Source organism: Camelus bactrianus, chromosome 1 (genome assembly GCF_048773025.1).
Source record: "Camelus bactrianus isolate YW-2024 breed Bactrian camel chromosome 1, ASM4877302v1, whole genome shotgun sequence".
NCBI lineage: Eukaryota > Metazoa > Chordata > Mammalia > Artiodactyla > Camelidae > Camelus > Camelus bactrianus.
The window spans coordinates 89,462,218-89,477,200 of record NC_133539.1 but is presented as its reverse complement, the minus strand read 5'-3'; the positions used below and the strand labels follow the sequence as shown (position 1 = coordinate 89,477,200).

At 47.1% G+C, this 14,983-nt stretch overlaps 1 protein-coding gene across 1 annotated transcript in view; it reads right to left on the bottom strand.

Annotated features, from left to right (window-relative positions):
* Window positions 1–530: 530 nt before the first annotated feature.
* Window positions 531–14,983, bottom strand: part of IFT80 (intraflagellar transport 80) — a 150,929-nt gene continuing 136,476 nt past the window's right edge. Inside the window, exon 22 of the transcript XR_012508759.1 lies at window positions 531–1,168. The gene's annotated coding sequence lies outside the window, so the exon portion shown is untranslated. The remainder of the gene's footprint in view (window positions 1,169–14,983) is intronic.

Below are 14,983 nucleotides of genomic sequence, written 5' to 3'. Positions count from 1 at the left end.
AAGAATGGGGAAGGAGGTAGGGGGTGGAAGGGAGCAGGACAAACCAGGCATGCAGAAATCCAAAACATGGGTGAGCTTCCCAAATCCAAGCTGGAGGCTGGAGCTCAAGTGGTGGAGAACATGCTCAGCACCCAGGAGGTCCTGGGTTCAATCCCCAGTACCTCTTCTAAGTGGAAATCAGTGAAGAAATCTAATTACCTCCCCCTCATAAAACAAACAACACAACCACGTTGGAGGATGGCTTAAAAATCAAATGCAAGGCAGGCAAAGGGCAGGACAGAAGCAAACAGATGTGTCAGAATAGTGGTTCTGAGATGGAGCTCTGTGTCTGATCCAAGGATTGTCTCATCCTGACTCTTTGGGTATTTCTTGCCAAAAAACTATTGCCTCTGCATGAAGAAAGAGTTACACTTCACCAACAAGAATGGATTCTGACAACGTGTATTTATTGGAGTTTATTAATATCAAAATACACCAGATACTCAGAGATCAACTTGAAACCAAGAGGGAAAAGATGTGTTTGCACCCATTTCCATCAGCATCCGCAGGAGTTATAGCTAAAAGAGACCTTGGAGATATTCTAACCCAGCTCTTCATTTCTCAGATGTGCAGTTGACGTCCCGAGTGGCCGAGTGACTTGCCTGAGTACACAGAGTGTGTGCTGGCAGGGCTGGGGCTGGAATTTGCACCTCCTGACATTCTGGTTCGTGTTTTTTCCATCACTCAGGCTTTTAATAGTCACAGAGTACTGTGGATGAAGGAGGAATTCTCTAGGGCCTCAGCAAGCAGAGTGTCATAATTTCCAAATCCAGAAGGACAGGGGAACACCCCTCAATGGTAGGAAGTTGCATGAGAAAGAAGAGTACTGAAAGCTTAGCAAAGACAATTTGTGTTTGCCCCTAGAAAGGCGGATGTGTGGTCTGGGGTAGATTAGACAAGAAGCTGGAAGTAACAGAAATCCCAAGCTTCAAGACCTGAACTGAATATGGGGCATTTTTCTCCCCTGACAAGATGTCTGGAGATAGGCAGCTCCTGGCACTGGTATAGCAGCTCCACAAGGTCAAAGGCAGCATCGAGTGATTCTCTTACACTGTCTCCTGGTCACAAAATGGCTGCCATCGCTGCAAACACATATCTAAACAGGAACTGTGTTACAGGCCACCCTTACCTGCAAGGAAGTGTAGGAAAGCAAATGTTTAGACTTTCCAGTATTTAGAGTGGACATGGGCAGGGAAGAAAGTACTTAGAGTGGGTGTTGGGCTAGGTAGTCCATAAATCTGGGATGGCAGGAGTCGGTGTTACAGAGGGCAGCTTCATGTGCCAGACACACAGTGTGGCCAAACAAACCAAAACGTCGGAGTTTAGAGCAGAGAAAGGTTTACTGCAATGCCAAGCAAGGAGAACTGGTGGCTCATGTCCAGAAAACTCCTGAACTTCTGAAGGGGTTCAGCTGAGTATTTGTAAAGGTCAGCAGAGGGAGGGGTGTCCCAGGGTACATGACCAGCGGTGCACAATTCTCTGGTTGGTTGATGGTGATCAATCCTTGGGTGCCAGAAGTTCTGGGGGTTACGTGCTCATGACCATCAAGTAGTTAATTTCTACCATTTGGTGGTGATTTTTAGCGTCTGAAAAACTCAGCAGATATGCAGGAGCTACTATTATCTGAGTACTTCAGAGAGAAGCTACAGCAGAGGATATGGGGGAGGGGTCTAGACATCCTGGGAAGGCCCCACAGGGTCTTGTTCGGTTACACTGGCTTGCATTCTACCACTCCATCCAAGTGCAGACGTTGCTAATCAAACAAGCTTGGATAAAGCCTCAAAACTCTTCCCCGCAGAGCTTTCCAAGCGTGTACTATCATTTAGTCAAACCTGGCTGATGAGATGAAGCCCATTTGCTCTCCCTGATTATTTTCAGCTCTCATGGCAACTCTGAGATAGGACAAGAAAGCTCTTTTAATAAAGATAATAATAGAGTTTAAATACCCAACTTGCGGACACACAGAAAGAGCTGGTCTTGGGGCTTGAGTCTTTGTTTTACAGCCGAGGAAACGAGCCGGGAGTGGCTAGGGGTCCTAATCACGGTCCCTCGATGAGCTAGTTGAATGTGGTCCCTTTCAAAGCAGTTACCTTGAGAGGCTTTCTGCTTATTCTGGTCTTGCTGACACTACTCAGAACATCTCTGAAGTTCCTCTTTTAGAACGTCTTTCATTTAGTTAATGAGCTGCTAACACAAGAAAATTTAGCTCTTCTATTTTGTAGATGCCTTCTGTCTTCTTCCCCACCCTCTGCCCCCACCAAACGGTGCTGCCCAGCCTGCTTACTCATTAATTCAGCACAAATGTGCTGAGCATGAGGACACCAGAGCCATTGTATGACTTGACTCCAAATGACTCTGGCTAATTTTGGAAAGTCAAATCCACTCTTGGCCCTCTGTACTCAGCCCACCATCTCCCCACCTTCCTCCCCTCTCCCCCCATTATGCTAACGCTGGTTCACGAAACAAGCTGCCTGTTATATAGTTGTTCTAGAGTCAGCGCTGCCCAGTAGAACTTCCTGTGTTGGAAACATTCTAAAATCTGTGCCCCATTAGCACTTACAAGGTGGCTAGTATAACTGAGGAACTAAATTTTTAATTTTATTTTAAATTTAAATAGCCACACATGGCGAGTGGCCACCACGTTGAACAGCACAGCTCTGGACCTCTTCTCTATTTCCTCCCAAACTCATTCCTCTTTGTCTCCCAGATGCCTGGCTCAGTCCCAACTTCTATGCATAGTTCTCCCCTCTTCTCTAGAGCCCCCACGTGGTGGCTGTGACCTCATCTCTTCTCTGGCTCAACTTCATGTTCGTAGTTTTGGCAATTCCACAATTCAGAGGGAAATATTCTCTGCTCTAGTCCCAGGTCGGTGGACCCTCATGGATGGCCCCCTCCTGACCACCACACTCAAAAGGGAACCAAGAGATTCAGTCACTTGCCAGCCCACTAGAGACATTCAAAATAATGTCTTGAGGGCTTTTTCCCCTTTTGATTAGGGAGTCACAAAATTAGAAAATTTCCCTGGATCCTAGGATGGCTTTATCCTTGAGATAGAGCTTAATGGCACTGCAACAAGTAGTCCATGGAAGTCTTCCCCTCTGTGAGCACAGCATACTTAGAAGACAAGACAGTTCTTATTACTGACACTCTAAAGCACCTCAACGAATTGGCCATGCACTAGAAGGAAGCAGTCTTTCCACAGGACAATGATGCATCCTTGGTGCTTTCAGTAATCTGTCTGGAGATGTAGGGTTCATTCACCAGCCATTGTTGGAATCTGAGATGTTGGGGGCTGGAGAGGGCTGTTTCTGCCAGGATATACCTCCTGGAGAGTTGATCTTTCCTAGGCAACGCAGCATGACGAACAGCATATTAAGAGGAAGCAAACCACTTTACTTTCCTCAGATAGGAGCGTAGGCTCCCACACAGGGGGCTTTCAACAGGAAACTTTGACTAAGAGCTGGTGAGAGTTAGGACTGAAATATTTTCCTGCCCCCGGAGGTTACCTAATAGTTCAGAGATAACCCCTCAGGTAGAGGCACTGTTGATAAGAAAATTACTAAATTCTCCAGGACTTAGTTCAAAGAAGGCCCCTTTCTAGGCAGGAGACACCCCAGTGGCTGAACTGGCTTTGGGGCTTTCATCCTGGAGACAGCAGAGGAAGACTGCGAGTGAGGAGGCGGAGGTTGCCTTTGGAGGGAGGGCAGTATTCGTGAGGATGAGCCCCACCCTAGAAGAGGAGGAGAGTGGATGCTGGTTTGTTACCATTCCTTAGGGACTGCTGGTTAAAAACTGAAGTTATGAAAAGCAGTCCCCAAAATATTTTCTTATAAAGTTTGGGTTTTATTCAAATGAAATAAAAAGGTAGGTAGAGTTTTTAAATGAACAGGACTGAGTTTTAATAGCTGGGTCGCGTTATTTCCATAACTGCAATGCTGCAGATTCATAGAGTTGGACTGAGATGACGTTAAGGGAGTCCTTGACCCGGCAGCAGAGCATAGATGGGGACAGATACTGGAAGAGTAAAGTCATTTCACGTATCCACCCACACGGGTAGGATAACCAATCACTGAACCAGTTCCACACTTAACTGGCAGCGGGGTGCAAGTTCTGGGTCTCACAGCCCTGGGCTGAAGCCTGCACTTGCCAGCTGGCGGCCTTCAGCACATCATGTGACATCTCTTAGTTCTCAGCTTCCTGTTCAGAAAGTGGGACTAATATATCCTATGTCACAGCTCTGAGACCTAACATGAAATAATGCCTGTACACCTTCAAAAATAAAAAGGAGTTGCTTTTTGCTCTCTCTTTGGTCCTCCACGTGTCACCTTCCTGGTAAGACCGCTGCCTTCTGGCCTGGCCTTGGATGTGAATGTCCTCCCGGCTCCTGTGTCACTGACTGCTGATGAATTGAGGTTCCTGCCTGCCTTGGAGCCCTCCCGGCCCCAACTCCATTGCACACTGGATCAGTTTTCCTTGCAGGCCCTCAGCAGTGACCATCAGACACTTCTTTTTGTTTCAACACCTTTTTCTCTTTCCAATGAGTATCCTGAGCCCCTGAGTTAGCACTGCCGCTCAAGGACTGCGCATTTCCCTTAGGACCTTCCAGGAAGGGTGCTCCAGATCCCCAGCCCCACCACTGACTCTCCTCGGCCACCTTAGCCTGGAATAGCTGGGCTCAGCTCAGCCGCAGAGCCCTGCTAGCCAACAGTCTTACAAAGCTGAGGCAAAATTATCTACTGTAAATGTACAGAACCTACATGCACATCTTGATGGACTTTTACATATGTATACACCCATGTAACCACTACCGAGGTCAAGATTTTTTAAAATTGCATCAGCCCCCATGCCCCTCCCCAGCCAATAACCTCCTCCCCCAGAGGTAACCAGCTTTCTAACTTTTAACACCACAGTGTGCTTCACCTGTTTTTGAACTTATAGGACATAGAAACATGCTGTATGTCATCCTTGGTGTCCGACTTGTTTTGCTGAACATCATGAATTTGAGTTTCATCCATCTTGTCGCACGTACCAGTGGTTTGTTCCTTTTACTTGTTGAATCATATTCCACTGTGTGAATGTGCTATAATTTGTGTGTCCCTTCTCCTCGATGGCCATTTGAGTTTGTTTCCAACTTGGGCCAATTATGAAGAAAGCTGCTATACACATTCTCACAATGTGTTTTTGTAAACACATGACACTCAGTTCTCTTGAGTAAATACCCAGGAGTGAAATCAATAGTGTGGGTTTAATGTCAGCAGGCACAGGGGCATTTAATGAATGCTATTTGTTAGAATAAATGAGTGAATGGACGAATGAGCCTTTAAGGCCGCAGTCAGCTTTCAGACACTAACAGAGGAGTGTATGAATTAGGGGTTAAAAAGGGTTTGTTGCAAATCAAGCCTTTTAGACAGGGCTGGCGATGGTTTTAGGGCAGAGCTTGGGGCTTTGACAGGTTAGAGGGGAGAGAAGTTCCACTGGAAGACGCCCAGGGAGAGGCAAGTCAGAGCTGGAGTGAGACGGGGCGGGGAGGGGGCTTCATGCAGTGCTGAGAGGGGGTTCTGGCAGAGACAGGGGACCCACGCACATCCGTGCCCACCAAGAGAGCAGTAGAATGTGCTTCCAGAGATTCTTCATCATGTTTCCTAATTGGTTGCCTTCACCTTGGGAGTCTTTAGTCATAAAACATTTAGCTGCCAAAACAAAACATTATCAATTCAGCCGTATGGATAATGTATCAGCAGTGCAACCCACAATTAGTGCAGCTGTCAGTCGAGCGCTGCCCGGGAAGGTACAGTGGGCCGGAGCCCCGTCCCTGTCCCTGCCCTGTCTCCCCTTACTGTTCCAGCCGCCCCTCTGCACTCACACACCAGCACCACCCCGCTTTCTCCAGCACCGTACGGCCTGCTCTCCAATCCCTCAGTCGCAGCCACACTCGCTTCGGTACTGGCAGCCCTCCCCACTCCCAGGAGTACTGGAGTATTTTCTGAATTTGAACAGGGAATTGTGTGTGGGCGGGGGTGAATCAATGCTGATGACTGGTGGAGTATCTGACACCAGGAGGAGGAGTTGAGGAAGGAGCGATGGAGACATCCCAGTTTCCCCATATCTCACCTACTTTGCCTTTGTAAGTGGTCGATCCTGCCCATAACACATCTCTGCACTTCTGGTTTTACCGTTAAGACTTACATTCAAAACTTTCAACCTGCCTTCCATGGCTCTTACCACCTCCAGGCCCTTGTCTCCCTCCTCCTTTCATTTTGGCCACCTTGGCTTTCTCTCTGCCCTCAACACCCCAAGTTCTTGTCTCTAAGAGTCTGCAGACATGCCCCAGCCTACTGGCACCCTCACCCACCTCTCACCTCTTGCTAATTCCCTTTATTCCTTCATCTCGACAGAGTGTCCTTCCTGGTCCCATTCTATGTAAGGTCTCCCTCAGAGGCTCATGTGTTTCTTCTAGCATTTATGACTCTAGAAATTTTGAAAGTTACTGTGTAATGCTTAGTTGATGTCTACTCTGCCACTGGGATATAAGCCCCATGTGGACACGGGTTTTCACTGCCTAACTCAGGGGCTGACACACCGTATATGCTAATTTAAGCCTATGGCATTAAGGACATGAACAGATGGTCTCTCTCCACCCCCATGCCTTTCATTCTGACTGTTGCCATAAGGCAAAGTGGAACATCATTATTGTTCCTAGTAGTAATGGACCAAAATCATCAGTTCTGCTATCTAAATTGTTCAAATTTGATGGAGGGAAAAATGCTAGGTCTGTCTCTTCCCTTTGGAAAATATATATCTTTTAAAAGATGGTTTTGCCCAAGCACTGGAATTGAGTTAAAATCAGCCACTTTCCCTTTGGCTCCAGCTCCAGTTCTGGTATTGTAACCAGCAGGAGGCCCTTGCCAGGTGGTTCTCAAGGAGCATCAATTCTGACTTAGTCAAAATCTAATTATACAGTTTGTGGATCATTCAGCTTCCGGGCTGTCCTCTCTCCTCCCATCATCTGTCCTTCTGTGATACTCAGAGCTCCCACCACAAGGAGGGCCTGGGCGAAGATCACGGAATCTTGGGTTCCCCAAAGTGCTGAAGCCACACGCAGCTCATCCAGGCAGGAAGGGGCCCAGGTAAATGACCCTTGCACCCCCAGCCAGATGTGCCTACTCTGGCACTGGAATGTGGACTGAGGGTTCCTCGTCGAGGTGACTCAAGTCTAGAGGCAGATAAACCTCAGGTTTAGTCCCCACTTTGCCACCTACAGTCGCTTGACCTTGGATAAGAGGCTTCATCTCACCCAGCTGACCCCTCTGGGTGACAGATGTTTATTTTAAAAACTCTCTCGCTCTGAGCAATGAGACTTAAGTTATCAAACGTGTCCGTACCCTAGTTTCCTCCTCTGCAAAATGGGGCTAACAATAATTGCTATCTCACAGGGTTATTGTGAAGATTAAATAACTTAACATGTGCAAACTCTGCTAAAAATCTATTAGGATGACAACGACAATGATGATGATGTTTTTATAGCACTGTGACTGTCACTTTTGAGTCAAACAAACCTGGGCAAATCCCAGATGTATGACCTTGAGGAAGTTACTCAGTATTTCTAAGGTTCTGTTTCCTCATCTGTAAAACGGGATGACAATGAGCGCCTCCCTCACATGGTGGTTGTGAGAATAAAGTGCTCACAACCTCCCTATGTGGTCCTGGCATACAGTAAGTGCTCAACAAAGAATAGCTATCATTCTGATTGAAATCATTACGGTTACACAATCCTCAAGGGATTCTTTAAATTGAGACCTTTTAGAGATGGCAAAAGAATCCTTTTAGAAATAAGCTCACAGTCTATACTGATAATAGACATCTCACAAGGCAAAGCACAGACAACCACCTATCAAATGATGTGTGCGTCTACTGTCAGACCCTGGTTGCCCTTACTGAGCCGCATCCTTAGCTGGGAGGGCTGGGTGAGCAGACCCAGTGCTGGCCCCAGTCAGCATTCAGGGGCACCTGCTGCCCTGGCACTGAGCAGGCTGTCGACATCTTGATTCAGCGCCCCAGGGGCTGAGTCTCAGTCGTTGCTCCAACTCCTGGCCAGGGAACGTATTGCAGAGGGTTGGGTCTTCCCTTACACTCCTCCCAGTGGCAGACGAGCCACTTTGTCCAGCCAGTGCCAGCTCTGTGGCCTGCTGGCATTGAGACAGGAGGGAAGGGGGCAGGGCACAGCCATTAAAAGAATGACACAGCAGTCAGCACCAAGATGGTGGAAGATTCAACTCCCAGTAGACCTTGAACTTCAATATACGCTCATTGAAATACAACAGCTGCTAAATGGCCCTCCCACAGGTGCCAGGACAGTTTTAAGGCTGACCATAAAAGGTCAAAGGGTGAGTGATGGCCTAGTTCCTGGGAATCCCTGCCCCTTCCCCAAAGTAGTCGGAATAATCCTGCTACTTGTTAGCATATGAAGTTACCGAGCCCATAAAAGCTAACCACCCCCACACCTCATGGCCATGTGTGAGACGGAGTCTATGAAGTGTGTAACTACGTTTACTTTAAACTGAGCACCCACCCCCCATACCTTATGGCCTTTCTCTTGCCTTCTGAAACAGCCTGCACTCTGCCTATGGATTATGTATCTCTCTCTGAATAAATTTACCTTTAGTCAACTGTGGCTTGCTCTTAAATTCTTTCCTGTGTGAAGCCAAGGAACCGCACTTGGCAGGGCGTGTCCCAGGGACTCAGCTGAGACCTGGGACGCAGCCATCTTATCACCTCACATTTTCTTCCTGTGTCTGCATCCTCTGGTCTCTCCCAGGGCACACAGGACATGAGCTGGGCTTCAAAGCCTATCTGGGAGTGGAGGTGGGGGGTGGCCTTGAGTTGCCTGGAAAGCAATTCCCCATGTAAGCCCGACAAGACACGCCCTACGACTATTAAGCATTCCGCAGCAACAGCCCCTGGAAAGCTCAAGGGAGCTTGTCCCTGCTCCTCACTGCACAGTTACTTCATGCCCAGTACCTAAAGCCGGCGCATCCCGTGTGGTCCTCCGCTGCGCTCTGAGGGAGACAGGAGGGTTAGGAGGCATCCAGAGTTCACACGTGGGGCACCAGAGGCCAGGGGACAAGCTTTGTTCAGGTTCAATGTGTTCGTAAGCAGTGCACCTGAGGCTCCAGCCGTTTTTCTAAGTCTCGGGCCGTTTCTCTGTCCTCCGGGCTCTGCATGGCATGGCGCTTGCTGACCTCCACAAACGTAGGTCACTTTTACGGCTGCTATTCAACATGGGCTAAAGGATCTCATAAATGAGTGGACAAGTGAACAAAGTTTGGGCCCAAAGACCAGCGTTTCTATAGCAGCAGCCAGGAGAAGCCGGTGCCATGGTGGGTGGGATGGGGCTGCCCTGGGGACTGCTGAGGACAGAATCAGCCTCACTGATGAGATCAACTCAGAATGGCAGCCAGAACAACCAGCCATTTTCTAAGGTGGCCTCAAAGGCAGCTTTGAGCTTTTCCATGGATTTAATTCCTCCCACTTAGGACGCCCTCAACCATTGACCACATGTGTATTTAAAGTAAGGCATTAAGCAACATTCTGGCATATAGCCAACTCCATCCTATTTTTCTAGAAACTATGAAGCTTGTGGAGAAGCCCCAGTAAGATAATATATGAACAAAAGAAGAAAAAAGAGTTAATTCCACAAAATGCAGTAACTACTAAGTCAACTCCTTTTAAAACATTTTAGAGATTTTAAGGTCAAGAATTAATGGTCCGCTTACTTCAAAGGAATCAATTTATTTCTTCAGCATTCGTTTTCAGAATCAATCGTTTTGCGTCACCTAGAGAACTTAAGAAATTGAACTTGAGAGCACATTACCGTAAAACACTCCTCAGTCTATGTATGACTTCCAGCTACTACAAGTCTTTTTCACATAAATCCCAAAGATAGTTGATTTCTTGTTGCTTTGCTCTAACTGTAATAGCTGGTAATAATGTGGTTCTATAGAGGCGTCCTAAATAATGGGTAGCAAAGTGAAGGGCTTGCAGGGATCAATTCAGACTAGCAGACACGTAGAGAGAACCTACACAGACCAGGCATGTGCCACACGCAGGCAAGGGTGTCCAGCGTCACTGAGCAGTGCCGGCAGCCGATTCAGGAGATGCATCTAGAAAGATGCATTTGCGTTTTCCTCCACTGGCTGAGTTATTTCTGCAAGATGGGTTTGTTCTGGGGTCCTGAATTATTTAAAGATTTATGCTGAGAAGTTGGAGGGCAATAATTAGGTACCAATGTATCTTTGGTCACATTTATTAGGTTTCTGCTATATAAAAACATCTAATCAATTAAGCCTAAAGGCTGATGCTAATGTCCCCACCTGCAACTAATTGGGTGACCTTGGGCAAGTTCATCCACAACTCTAAGCTTCAGCTTGCCTAGTTGGTCTGTAAGGCTGTCTCCAATGCTAACAGTCTGGAAAACCCCATGTTAATCAACACCACCAGGGGTTCAGACGGACCAGCTGTTTGGCAGAAGACAGAACCTCCAGATGAATAAGGGGCATTTACCACTGGGCTTTTTGGCAGTTGCACACCCAGTGAATAGTGCTGGGAGCAGATTAGCAAGGGAGGCTTGGATAGAGAAAGCTTTAGTAATTCAAGCCTTTAAGCATCCTATTTACTGAGAAGTGGCTCTGGATTAAATAAACATTGAAATTACACACTCATCCCAAATTGGATTTCAGGCTGAGCATCATTACTGGAGTGGAGGAGAGACAGCTGCAGCCCAAGGTTACCTGTTCTCCTCAACCTTCAGTGCTAAATGGATCGTTAAATTCTCCCAAACCACCATGAAGTTCACACTGCACTGGACTGGATGCAATGGGAAACTTGATCGGGGCCACTGCTCACTGCAGGGGTGGGGGTTGGAGGTTCTACTGATCCCACCCCTAACTCTTAATGGACTATGTATTTGACCTAGAGAAAATCTTGTTCTGTGATCACTAGGGTCCTGCCCGTCGCTAACATTTTACCATCTATCACTTGTTTCTAATGAGAATCAGGCCAAAATGAGCGCTCCCGGCAGCCTCTCAAGTAGTAAAGGCAGAGATGTAGCCGTGGTTCCAGACCTTGGCTGCACGTGGGAATCCCCTGAGGAGCTGTTACAATTACTGACATTGGGTCCCCCCAAGAGATTCTAATTTAATTGGTCTGAGGATAGCCTAGGCTTTAATTTGATTAGCTCCCTGGTGATACTAGTGCACATCCAGGCTGAGAACCCGTGTTTCAGGGGGTAAGTTACATGAGGTGTGCAGCAGACACTGTTAGCCACCCAAAAGTCATTCACGCCCAATGCCTTGTCTTCTCATAAAAACGCTAGAAAGGTAGAATGCTCTCCTCCCCAGAATTCTTTGCAGCTAAGAGGCCCACGTGACCCAGTTCTGATCAATGAGATGTGAGTAGTATTCACTGGGTGGAGAATCCAGGAAAGCTTTTTCAAGGAGATTGACCTGGCTGACATGCCCTCTAGCCTCTTGCCTGTATTTCTTTTTTTCTTCCTGCTTGTGATATAGGTGGCACGCCTGGAGCTGCAGCAGCCATGTTGTAATCAAGTGGATGAAAGCCAAATGCTAAAGTAAAGGTAGCAGAGCAGGAAGGTGCCTGGATTTCGGGGGTCTTCATGACCTGTGATACCTGCCCTGCTGCCTATCCTGGGACTCCTTGATGCTTGAAATAAATACTCCCCTTACTTATTTCAGTCACTGTCAGTCACACTTCCTCTTGTGTGCAACGTAACACCATCCTTAAATGCTACAGAGTGTGAAAGGTGGTAACAAGACACGCTTCACCTTCTCAAGGTTTCCCCAGTCCTACAGCATGGACCCAGAGCGAGAGACAATTTCCTTAGTTTAAAAATGGCCGTTGTGCCTAAACCACTTTTACTCAAACCAGGAGGAGCCGTGTGTTTTTACTGCTGTGGGAGGCTCCCCAGAGGGCCTACACTTTGACAGAACCATCTGGAGACGAGCTACTTGATTAAGGTTATTGGAAGGCTCTCGGAAAACTGTACCAACACTTCACTACCATCCTGACCCCCGTCAGCCTCACCAAAGCTGCGAGGGAAAAGGCCTGGTGTGCTCAAGGGTACAAGGGTAGGAAGCTAAAAACAGCTGTGCAGAGCAGGGGCTCCATAAACCTCAGGAACTTCTGAAGAAATGTGACCTCAGAGGCCATGATCCTAGCAGTCATTCATGACTGGCCCGAGAGGCTATGTGGCTGGGGTGTGGAGGGGGGCCATCAGTGTCTCTTGCTGTCTTGGCGTCCTCACCTCTCTAGATATCCTTTCTATAGCCAACTTCCACACTCACGGCAAAGAGTCTGAGTGTTAGCCATCCTTATGTCACCAGCACTAGCAGAGGATCTGGCAGAGAGGAGGTGCTCACTAAAGGAACCAACATTCGTCCTCACAACCTGCTCACTCTTGTCTCAGGTCCCCACCATCACCCCCCGTTCCTGTGTGGTGAGAAATCTAACCTGTTCCAGGCACTAGGTTCTGGCTCCTTCTCTTACTACCTCCTCCAGGTCACCCTACTGCCTTTCGCATGCTCACTCTGGTGTTCAGAAAGAGACACGGGGAAGCAGCAGGAGAGACTTCGGGTTCAAGGCAGGTGACTTTGTTTTTCAGGATATGTCTGTCTGTCTGCTGGTGGCAGTCATCTAGTAAAGAGGGAGACACTGAAGATTCAGAAGAGACAGAGGAGAAACAAAGGGCTGAGGTCCTTGAGAAGGTGAAAGCGGTTACGTTGACCTCTAAGAGAAGGGACACGTCCTCCATTGACACAGGAGCTAAGACAGGCCCTCTGTCAGGAGACTTGTAAGCCTGGCTTCTATTTTCCTAATAAAGTAGGATGGGAGGTCCTCAGCTGAGACTAGTAGAGGTCAGGTTATGGAAGTCTGAGGAAGGAGAGCTGGTATAAACCCACCACGACTCTCTTCCTCTTTTCCCTTTCTCTTCCACAGGCCCACCTTGTTCATGATCTGCTGGCAGGCTTTTGATGACCAACATGATGACTGAGTTTGGCCTCCTCAGCCTGGGTTGTGAGATCTGATCAATCTATTCAACTGTCTTAATTGTCTAATACTAACTCCCACAGAGAATGGGCATGGAGTTACTGTCCCACACTAAGTCAAAGTAAGCTCCTGCAACTGCTCCTCATATCTCAGCATCACCAGCTCCTACCCTTATCCTGGTGATGGCAAGGGAAGGAGAGGCAGGGAGTCTAATTTGGGCTACAGCAGGTGAAATTTGGGAAATTCAGCAAAGTCTAAATAAGGCCCCACTCAGATCCTGAAATATGGTGACTGAGAGAAGCAAAGATGAGTTCTGAGGCCTCTGGACATCCTTTGGCAAAACTTCCAGTGCTTCTATGAGACACAGTAGAAACAATAATCTTAGTATCCCAAGATTATTGTAACTTTATCTTAGTCAACCTCAGTCCACCCACTCTACACAATGACATTAATAGAGATACCCTGAAATATAGGAGTGGGAGTACAGGAGGCTGGGAATAAACTAGGGGGGAATGTGGGGTGAGGTTTTCCCCTAGTTTAGATCCCATAAAATTCTCTAGGAATACCTCTTGAGTCACTGCTGGGAATCCCACACCAGCCAGGGAAGTAGACCAACTCCAAAGGGGGGCTAAGGAGTAATTGGGCACTATCATTCTGGAACTAAGAATGCAGAGGGGCCTGAACATCCATCTGGTCCTGGAGAACCACAATTCTTGGCTTCGAATGTAGCCCAGAGGGAAGGCTATGAGGCCCACAGCTTGTGTGCAGAACTGAGGGGAAACATTGACCAATATCATTCAAGAAAACCCCCTGCCTGCCTCCTGCTAATTCAATGCCCACTGTAGTGCCCATCATCTTGTCACCTTTGTTTATGCTCCTCCCAGTGGAGTCTTCACCCTCCAACTCCCCACAGTCAGAGCTTCTACATCTCAATGCAAGTTTCAAAATTGACCATGCCTCGTCCCTTCAAAGTGACCAACACTCATAGCACTAGAAATTCGGAGTTTCCTTGGACGTAAAGTCTTGTGGTGCATGCCTCTGCAAAGTACTGACTTTAATATTATGGAATTTTACCCACATGAGAAGGAATTTTTTGGAATATCTATTGAGGAATTAAGATTAATGAGTTGTTATGTTCTTATGATGGGAAAGGGGATAGAAAACTTTGCAATCCATGTTCAGCCTTCTTCCATGAAAACATAAAATCACGTGTTAGAGCATCTGGATGGCCTCAAAGCAGTGGCTGGCCAGAGTATTGGGGGCTCAGTGGCTTTTGAAAGTGCGTATTTATTTTTACAGGAAAAATTAAATGAAGGATGTTGGAGTGTAGGGGTGGTTATGTTGAAAAATTTGCCCAGGTGACTTGACATAACAGGAAATATCTTAGTTCACTTGGTAGAGGAAATCCAGTGCTTCCACCCAGCATAATGGGAGAGAATTCTAAGGAATTTAAATCATAAAAAGAAAAAGAAAGTAAGAAGTGAAAGTAGAAAGAAAACAAAGGATGTTGTAACTGTAAACATAAAGACCGTGTGTCACAATTTCCTCTACCACTGGGCATCTAACCAGCCCTCCTTAGTACATACATTTATCTTTTTTCACCCTTAGCTCTCCAATGATTTCTAATGGACTGCGGTTAAAATCCTAACAGATCTTGTCCAATGGTCTTCAATCAGGATCACAATGAAAGACAAGCCAAGAACCCCGTTTGCTCTTACTCTGGAGTACCTTCACCTTTGCCCAATTTTCCATTTATGCCACTGACCTTAGACCTCTGGATGACGAATATAAGAAAGAAAGTGATTCTGCTACCAAGCATCCTAAACATCTCTGTTATCATCCCCAAGATCTGAAATTACGTGCTGTCCCATTTGTGAGCTCA